Here is a 10,755-nt window from a genome sequence, read left to right as displayed (position 1 = left end):
ACTTCATCATCATAATTTATTACTTCATCTTATCAATTTACTACTTCATTGAAAAGAATATGTAGTTCATTTGTATGTGCAAACAATACAGAAGTCATGTTCAATCCTAAAACCCTAAACCCATACAACACAGTAAATAAGTAGTTCATAATTAGAGTCTGTTACTTCATTATAATGTTTATTACTTCATTTTACAAATTTATTACTTCACTAAATAGAATATGTAGTTCATTTGAATTCAGTTAATATGCAGTTAACTTAATCATATGAATTCAATATATCATGCATCTATGCTTTAAGGAGACTTTTTTACCTTCGCTGTGAGGGATTTCATGAGCATTACTTGCATTCTTCTTGGGTGCAGAGGAAGTTGTACCTATACATAACAAACACACAAATTAATATACAACATATCATCCACAATCATAGATAGTTCACTTGAAATACTATGTTACTTCATTAAGTGCACATTAAATATAAATTCATTTTTACTTTTGGTAGCAGGGATTTCAGTAGGGACTTGAGGAGCACTACTTGCATTCTTCTTGGGTGCAGCGGAAGTTTTACCTATACATAACAAACACAGAAATTAATGTACAACATATCATCCACTTAGTTCACTTGGAATACTATGTTACTTCATTATTAATTGTAATTACTTCAATTTTAGAGTCACTTACTTCATTATATTGTTTTATTACTTCATTTCAGTCATAAACCATACTGTTTAAACAGAGCATTTATATTACTTCATCATCACAATTTATTACTTCATCTTATCAATTTACTACTTCATTAAAAAGAATATGTAGTTCATATTAATATCGAAAGAACACTGCAGTTTAGATTAATCCAAAAATCCTAAAACTATGCAATACAGGAAATAGGTAGTTCATAATTAGAGTCTGTTACTTCATTATATTGTTTTATTACTTCATTTTTACAAATTTAAATCCTAGGTTTTACCTTCTGGATCTGGAATTTTGTTTCCAGGATCTGCATCGAGCTTGTGAGTTGCTTGTTTAACCGTCTTTGATTTAGTCTGATGCTTGCGAGTATATTGTTGTGCTATTTTGACAAAAATCAGAATCAAAGTTAGGAATTAGATGAAGTGAATTAAGTGTAAGATCTTTGAAAAGCTTCAAAGTTGTATTACCTTCACCAGAGGTTCGGCCGGAACGCAACTGGGCCAGAATTTTCCGTCGAAGATTTTCGAGTATCAACCATTTTGAAGAGGAAGTTGTGGAGTCGTCGATTTTGGCAGAGAAGCAGCGTTTGAGCGTCGATTTGCAGTAGAAATGAGAGTCGATTTGGAGTAGAAGATGAGCGTCGCTTTGTAGAAGAAGATTCGTCACTTTGTTGTAGAAAATTTGTCGATTAGTAGAAGAATTCTTCGATTTGGAGAAGTATTATTCGATTTGAAGAAGAAAATAGCGGGAGAGATGAGAATGAAGAGGAGCGGCGTGAATGAGGAGAAGTAGGGGTGATTTTTTTTACCCTAGATGTAATTTGACTGAAATACCCCTAATTTGAAGTATATTGCTTATATAATGAAGTAGCGAAATTCATGAGACATGGTTTAATCTCATCCATTAAAATCTAGATCTAAGGGCCCTAATTTGGTCTCTAGTTTGGTTTTTAAGACTAGATTTGTGAATAATGAGACTCTATATATATATATATATATATATATATATATATATATATATATATATATATATATGAGCATTTCCATTTATGGAAAGTTATCCTCAACTCATTACTCATATACTCCACCAATATATTTACAACTTATATCACTATAACCTATTATAGTTCATTAGACACTAATAATAATGTGGATCCATTATCCACTAACACTACTTTAACTCTCATTTTCCTTCTATCTTACTTTGCCAATTGTGTATTATTTCTAGTGTCATTTCAATTGCCCATATTTTTATGGAAATGAGGTAGTATACATTAACAAATTTTTAATATTTTGTCGTGCTAATCAAAATTTTGTGAAATTATTAAGCTATGATATTTCTTCGAGCTAGTTAACGATAGAGGCTATGAAATCTAATCCATAAAATGAATACAAGGAGTTTTTGTATATTTAAATTTTTAATATTTTGTCTTACAATGGCATTCTCAAAGTGTCTTTCTCAAAACCCGTCTTTATATATTGATAGATTTATTCTTTTATATTTTAATTTAAATAAAAAAATTCAGTTCATTTAGAATATATAATGGATAAACAAAAGAAAACACGAATAAAACATCATAATGTGAAACTCACTAATAATGTACGGGAATGAATGATGAGTTGTGGTATTGTAAGTATTTTTTTAGGAATGGATGTGGTAAAGTGTGTGCAGGCACAACTAAAAGGACTATTAAGAGACAAATAAGAGGTGTGCATTATGGATGATCTAATACTATAACTGTCAATTTTTTATACAATACAAACATCCATGAAATTAAAGGATTAGTGTCAAGTTTTAACGTGTTCATATCTTTATAGGGATGACGTGATCAGGATATCATAATTTCATATGGGATTTGGGTAACCCATTATCTTTAAGGGACGACGTGATCAGGATATCATAATTTCAAGTCGGATTTGGGTAACCCATCACTATAAAAAAGAAGGCGTTTTGCTAGCACCAATGTGCTCGCAAACAATGGTGTATGTGCTAGCAAAACCCAATATAGCGAGCACGTTGCGAGCACAGTGTGTGCTAGCTATGAGGCTCGTAGCAAACTTGCGAGCAGTTTTGCCCGCACAAGTCATTTGCGAGGACCTTTCTGCTCGCTATTAGGTAAGCTTGCGAGCAACTGCATTCACTCAATTCTGCTCGCTAATTAGTGAGCACGTATGATTCACTCGATATTTTGGACTCTTCGCTAGCATAAATTTACTCGCAAATTTGCGAGCACCTATGCTTTGCTCGCAAATTTTGGATTATTTTGGATCGAGATTCTAAATTATTTTCTATTTTAATTATTAATTTTTTTACAATATCTGGACAATTTTTATTGAAAATTATAATAAAATGAATTTTAAAAGTAACAAAATTCAAAATTTACATAAAATTAATAATAATGTTTTACATTTTTATAGGACTTTATATATTTTGACTTCTCATTTTGTAAACTTGTTGACTAAGATTCTTCAACTAGTCTAGCAACTCTGCATATTTCTTCTCTAGCTCCACGCGCAACTCTGCATTTTGCTTATCTGACTCTGCGTGCAATGCTGCATCTAGCATATGGGAAATAAATGCTCAGTGCCTAAGAATTTGCTTTCTCTTCTTCATCTTCCCAGAAAGCTCAACGTAAATGGCATCATAATCTTGGTCTTCTACCCCGTTAGTTAGCCCGTAATGCATCTGCCTTTGTCATAACTTGCTCCTTTAAACAAACAAAAACATAGTAAGTATTCTAAATTTAAACACAAATCAATTTAGAAAGTAAATGTAATTTTATCCATCAAGTTCTGTCATAATGGAGAAATATCATTGTTTTCGCAATAGCATGTCCAAACAAGCAAAACATACCAACTTCAAATCTATTCAAAGGCCATTTCTAATCAAGTAGAAACACAAACAATGAAGACCTTGTTTCTTTAAGACCTAGATATAAGGTAACTCTGCTCTAATTTACTTTCTGAGCTCTTCCCCCTAAAAACAAGAATGTAAAACATAATCACACTCAAAATAATCTTATTTCATGGTAATGTTTTTTAATTAGATTATCATCTTATTGAAAGGTGGTATACTGATTCTGGTTTAGCACTTACTCTGAATCTGATTCTCAATAAATTAGTGCCAGTTTGGAACTTTGCAGATGAAAAAGCAACCCCTAAAACAAAAAGGTATACAAAACAAGAGTTACAAGACCAATCATATATTCTATATTCTTCCTTTTTTTGCTTCAGGAATATTTACTCATCCATTTTAAATGCAATTATATACAAGGCAATAACTTGCTAAGCCAAACACACAGTTCATATTCCAACAAATTAGCAGCCTTAAGTATTTGCATTCTCCTTCAGGTGAATGGTGATTTAGTAGCAACATCAAAGAATATGATGGTGCCATAGTCATTCAAAGATGAGAAATCAAAGAATTCCTTGAAAGAGAATCCATCAAACAATAATAATCCTGAGTGTCACAACTGAAAAATGTGTATTTTTATAAATGACATTCTGCATATGCTTTATATGTTTTTGATAAGATGACATCCCTTGATTTGTTTTCTATAAGATACCTATATGAATGCTTGCGTTAAAATTGTGTGCTTAAATAACTATAAAACATTTGACCTTGATCATCATCGTCATCATCGCTTTGTCGTCATCATCAACTTGCACCGTCTTCAATCCAGCATTATCATTTTACAGAGCTTCAAGACGTGCAAGCATTGCCTGCAACATTATTCTTTATAACTAGATTTTTAATAACAAGGCCAAACTCCAAACAGAATAGTACAACATAATATATACACATTAAACACTGAAGAAGTAACAAACAGGAAACTATAACAACATAGACCAGAGTCCGGTTGTCACTGCTGGCAAGGGCTGCAACCATTTTTGGAGCAACCTTACGAGTTCTCATCGACATCCGTCTCAGCGAACTGGAGATGTCTTCTTCCATGGTTGCAGATATGTATAGCAAACTTTCAATTCTCCATGTAATTGAGCGAAAATTCCATATATATCACTTAAAAGAAAGTTCAACATCCGAAACGAATGTCTGATTCAATTGTCCTCTTAAGCCGTTATCAAATTGTTTCTAGCAATCCAAATAATGTTCAATATGTTATTTTGGCTATTAGAAGTTCAATTTCACGAAGAACATGTCTTTGTAACTTCATCTGTACATCTTGACGACGAGGAACTAAAGTTTTTCAGAAAAAACAAATCTGAAAATCATACATGATCAAAGTTTTGAGCTAAAGACCTATCCGAAAATGATACATCCTCCAAATCAATAGTGTCATGATCGTGTTGCTATCATGTTTGTATCGTTTTCAAATTTCAATATACTAGGTTGGATCTGTGCTAGAATTAAAAATTTTCGTAACATATTATATTTAAGCTTGAACTTAATCGATTGGATCGTTATTGATCAGATAACAATCCAAAGCTGCGCAATTTGCAGCCCATATCTAATAGTACAACTTTGCATCATTCCACAGTTAAGCTAAAGTATTATTATATCAAAATAGCACTGTCTACGCACCATTATTAATTTATTTTCAATAATTATCAAAAGCGATGCAACTTTTATTTATTCATCTCCTAAAATATAATATATCTTTTGCTTATTCAAATGGGGGTTAGGACATCCACACTGGGGCGGACGATAGGCCGCCCGATACCTCGGGCGCGTCACTGTGAGTGCGAGGACGATGGACGATGCGTCGTTCTCGCCCTAAGCTTAGTCCGCGGATGATAGGCCATCGTCCGCGCCATCGGCCGTCCACTGTGGGCGACGTGGACGATGGCGCGGAAGATGCAAGGTGTTTTTTATTTTTATATTTTTCAAAATTTATCTATTTAAACATCGATTCTCGTTCTACTTTTCATACGAACATTTCTCATTTCTCTCATCTCTCACATTTCTCTCATCTCTCACAAACCAAAATGAACCACGACGACGACCGGAGTTCCTCGGAGGGCGGTAGTCCGACCTTGACTCAAGCCTTAAATGCAGCCGTTCAAGACGCAATGGCGGAATGCTTAGCCGAAGTGCAGCGCGAGGAGGCGGAGGTGGCGGAGCAGACCCCTAGGCCTATTCGACGTCGGACGTTGGAGTCATGTGATGAATACTTCCAGTATTGGGAAGATGGCATCGGCAGACCCAGACTTATGCCATTGCAGAAGTGCACAGTTGCACTCCGTCAGTTGGCCCACGACACCACGGCGGACATGTTCGACGAGTACCTCCACGTCGGTGAGACAACAGGCCGCGAGTGCCTGAAGAGATTTTGTAGGGGAGTTGTGGAGGCTTACGGCGAGACATATTTGCGACGTCCGACTGCTGTAGATTGCCAGGGCCTGGTGAAGATGCACGAGACGGTGCACGGCTTTCCTGGGATGCTAGCGAGCCTCGACTGTATGCACTGGGAGTGGAAGAATAGTCCGATGGCGTGGAGAGGCCAATTCACTAGTGGATACAAGGACAGCCACCCGACGATGATCCTCGAAGCCGTCGCTAACCATCGGCTTTGGATCTGCCATGCCTACTTCGGTGTAGCCGGGTCGAACAACGACATCAACGTCCTCAACTCATCCACCCTCTTCACCGAGCAATGCAATGGCAACGGCCAGGCCATCGAGTTCACTGCCAACATGCGCCAATACCACATGGGGTACTACTTGGCCGATGGCATATACCCAAGGTGGCCTGTTTTTCTGAAGACGATCAGCTGCCCAATGGGTGAGAAGAGAGTTTTATTTGCACAAAATCAGGAGGCGGCGCGGAAGGATGTGGAGCGGGCATTTGGTGTGCTCCGATCACGGTGGGCAATAGTGAAAGGGTCGGGGCATCTCTGGTTCAAGGAACTCCTCGCCGATGTCATGTATGCGTGCATAATCTTGCACAACATGATAGTCGAACACGAAGGTGGAAGCGTCACCAACTGGGCCGATAATGAAGGTGGGTCTAGCCCCCGCTCAAGGATTATCGACGGGTTTCAATGAGGTTCTATCTAGACAGGCCTCAATGCGCAACCAACAAAACCATGCTCAGCTCATGAACGACATGATTGAAGAAGTGTGGGCACGTAACCGCCATCGCTGAGTTTGCGTATTTTTTTAATTCGTATTGTAATGTAGTAAATGAAATGAAGATTTTTTCCAATTTTTATAGTTATTTAAATATTCAAATAAAAGAAAATTCTTAGGGTGCGCATTAGAGTTTCCCACTGCAGGTGGAAGGGTAGGAAGATAAAATGCTGACGTGGCGGTGCATAGGGCCGACTTTAGGGCGTCCCATTGCTGATGCCCTTATACATTTCCAACAGACAAATGCATTTTAATAATTCAGGATGGTAATGAATTATATGCATCTCTTAAAAAGTAAAAGTAATGCATTATGTTCGAATCATATCTCCAAGCAAACCTATTTTTTTAAACAATTTTTTTTCACCGTTTCGAAAAGTTTGCTATAGCTTATAAATCTAATCCATCTATCATCATATCATTATATAAAAGTCGAGTTTTAAACAATTATTTTAGTCATATTTTAAAATGAATTTGGAATAAACAATGTGGTGTGGGAAAATATTTATTATAAATTCATGGCTGTTAATTGATGAGTTTTCAAATATTTTTTTAATACTTTTGTTTATAAATATGCGTCATTTGTATTATTATTATTATTATTATTATTATTATTATTATTATTATTATTATTATTATTATTATTATTATTATTATTATTCACTACCTCATATACCTCATTGCTTTCTTCTGTCAACAAATCATATGTGACATTAGTGAGTCGATTACAAGTGCATCCATAACAAACAAATGCGAATCTTTAATTTCTTCCAAATAGTAATTTCATTATTTTTAAAAGTTTAATATGTTTATATTAATAGAGTAGTGATTTAGAGACATAATCTCTCTATGACATAATGCCCCTATGTCACTTTGCCATAACTATATTTTATATTGTGACTAATCTACCCTAATATCATATTAAATGGATATATATCTAGTTAAGGAAAATTATATCAAATTACATACATTTATCTAAATGCATGCTCATTTATTAGAGATAAACGTGAATCATGCATTAAAGTTATAAATGGATTTCAAACAAAATCATATGTATATATATATACTTATGTCATGTTAATTTAATATTTATTTAAAAAATATTAATTCAGATTATAAATTTATCATTATAGTAGTATTAATTAACACACTATATAACTAAAATGTTATATTCAATTATAAAATAATTTGATAACTTAATATAGTACTACTATTCTTTTATATCTTGTTCTTTTTTTTAAAATATTCTAAATATACAACAGTGAAATCATTTATTTTAATATATGAAAAAAATAAAAATTAAAACATTTTTCTTCTTCAAATTTGAATTTTATAATAAAATAATATTGTTATTATGATGAAGAATTTTTGCGTTATCTTATTTTTTGTGTTATTTTCTATAGCTTTTGTTACAGAAGAGACTTTCTTAAGTTGTAAACTCTGATAACTTATCAATACAGTGAATTAAAAATGTCAATACAGTGACATTAAAATGATAACAAATAATTTTGTTGACATTTTAATATACTGTGTTGATATTTTAATGTCATTGTGTTGATATTTTCAAGAAAAGTTATTATTTTTGAATAAAATTTATTATTTTAAAAGGATCAATAATAGGTTTCTATTTAACATATGATGACTCAAATCCTTTGGTCTATTGGATAGATAAAGAGCTTGTTATTTACTATACTTCATCATAGAATAAAGAGTATTGTTATTGGGAATAAAATTTACATTTACTATGAAAAATTAGTGTTTAATATATAAATTTACTAATATAGTTTGTTGCAAATAAAAGTTATTTATTGCAGAAAAAAGTTATTTATGTTTGCTATTTGACAAGAGATTATAATTGTTAAAAATATAATCATTTTAATTAATAAAATATTATTAATATAATCAATAAAAGCATTATTGTAACAAATACTACCTCCGTCCCACAAGAATATACATTATTTTCTTTTTAGTCTGTCCCGCAACAATATGCACTTTCTAATTTTGGAAAGTCATTTCTCTCTAGTTAAATGAAATTATTGTTCCAATAAATAAAATTTATTATTCTTATGAATAACATTTATTATCCTTGTAAATAAAAGTTAATGTTTTGGGAATAAAAATTACTGTTATTGCAAATAAAAGTATTTTGGAAATAAAGTTACTATTCTCATAAATAAATAATTTTGTTCTAATGAATAAAAAGTTAGTAGTATTAATTTTGTGAAGAGACAAAGCAAAGAGAATTAATCAAATGCGTATTTTAATCTACATATGATAAAATGGTATAAATAATATTTTTTATTGTTATAGAAAATTAGAAATGAGCAAATTGGAAAAGAGATAAGTTGTTGATGTAAAACTATACTTGGAGAAAAAGAAAATGAGAATTTATTGATGGAGAATTATAATGTGAGAAAAAGGAGAGAATTTATTAATAGACTTATAATTAGAGGAGAGGAGAGAATACTTAATAAAAAATGAATTAAAAATCTTTGAAATTTAATTAATTGCCAGGCACAAATCTCATTAAGACACCCACCTTCCTTAATTGAAGTCATATATACGTTTTTATACCATTAAGGGTAAAATAGTATACAAGTAAAGCATTAATTTAATAATAAACACAATATAATACAAAATTACTACTTTAACCTCATTATGTCTTAGACATTATGTCTCCAAAACATTTTTCATATTAATATTAGATTATTTCATACACGATCACATGTAATTAAATGCTAATCCAGCGTTAAAACGGAAACGACAAATGGCGCCATACTACCAACTATTGAAAAGAGACAAAAACCACTTAGGCCATCCACAATAGGCGCCCAGCGACCACCCAGCCGAGCGACGGCGCTGGGCGGTTCGCTGGGCGGTCTATTGCAGTCGCCCAGTGGACGATTGGAGAGAGAAACCGCGCAGCGCTGGGCGGTTTCGTGGCGCTGGGCGGTGCGCTGGGCGATCCGCTCGGCGCTATTGCAGCGCCCGGATCGCCCAGCGCGATTTTTTTTTTAAATTCGAATTTTTGAAATTCGAATTTTTTTAAAAAAATCAAATATAAAAAAATATTATTTATTTATAAAAATTGTTTTCTATATATAAAAATCAATTTTTATAAATAAATTTATACTAGAAATTCGTAATAGCCCATATATATTTAATGGGCTTGCGAATTTATGAAACTCATTCTTGGTTGTCTCTCTTTTATAGAGACATCCTTGAATGTTTTATGTTCCACTTTCGATGTGGGACAAACTCATTCTTGGTTGCCTCTATTTTATAGAGACATCCTTGAATGTTTTATGTTCCACTTTCGATGTGGGACAAACTCATTCAAGGATGTTTCTCCTTTATAGAGAGATATCCATGAATGTTTTATGTTCCACTTTCGATGTGGGACAAACTCATTCAAGGATGTTTCTCTTTTATAGAGAGATATCCTTGAATGTTTTATGTTCCACTTTCGATGTGGGACAATCTCATTCAAGGATGTTTCTCTTTTATAGAGAGATATCCTTGAATGTTTTATGTTCCACTTTCGATGTGGGACAATCTCATTCAAGGATGTTTCTCTTTTATAGAGAGATATCCTTGAATGTTTTATGCTTCACTTTCGATGTGGGACAAACTCATTCAAGGATGTTTCTCTTTTATAAAGAGATATCCTTGAATGTTTTATGTTCCACTTTCGATGTGGGACAATCTCATTCAAGGATGTTTCTCTTTTATAGAGAGATATCCTTGAATGTTTTATGTTCCACTTTCGATGTGGGACAATCTCATTCAAGGATTTTCTATAAAATTGTATTTTAAATTATGTCATTTTTATTTTTTTAAGATTTTAATTATGTCTTTTTTTATTTTTTAACTTTAAGTTGTAATGTTATTTTAAATTTTCATTTGTAAATTTAATTAATGTAATTTTTTTTAATTATGTAATTTTTTTTAATTATGTACTTTTTAAATTTTATTAATAT

General features: G+C 32.8%; 1 long non-coding RNA gene across 1 annotated transcript; it reads right to left on the bottom strand.

The window, feature by feature from the left end:
* Positions 1–3,052: 3,052 nt before the first annotated feature.
* On the bottom strand, positions 3,053–3,748 carry LOC121803506. Its single transcript, XR_006051035.1, has 2 exons — positions 3,543–3,748; positions 3,053–3,396 (listed from the first exon to the last, which is right to left on the bottom strand). It is a non-coding gene; the product is annotated as an uncharacterized LOC121803506 (long non-coding RNA).
* Between the last annotated feature and the right edge of the window lie 7,007 nt (positions 3,749–10,755).

This window comes from Salvia splendens, chromosome 5 (genome assembly GCF_004379255.2).
Source record: "Salvia splendens isolate huo1 chromosome 5, SspV2, whole genome shotgun sequence".
NCBI lineage: Eukaryota > Viridiplantae > Streptophyta > Magnoliopsida > Lamiales > Lamiaceae > Salvia > Salvia splendens.
The sequence above is the reverse complement of the archived record's forward strand: the minus strand, read 5'-3'. Positions and strand labels throughout refer to the sequence as shown.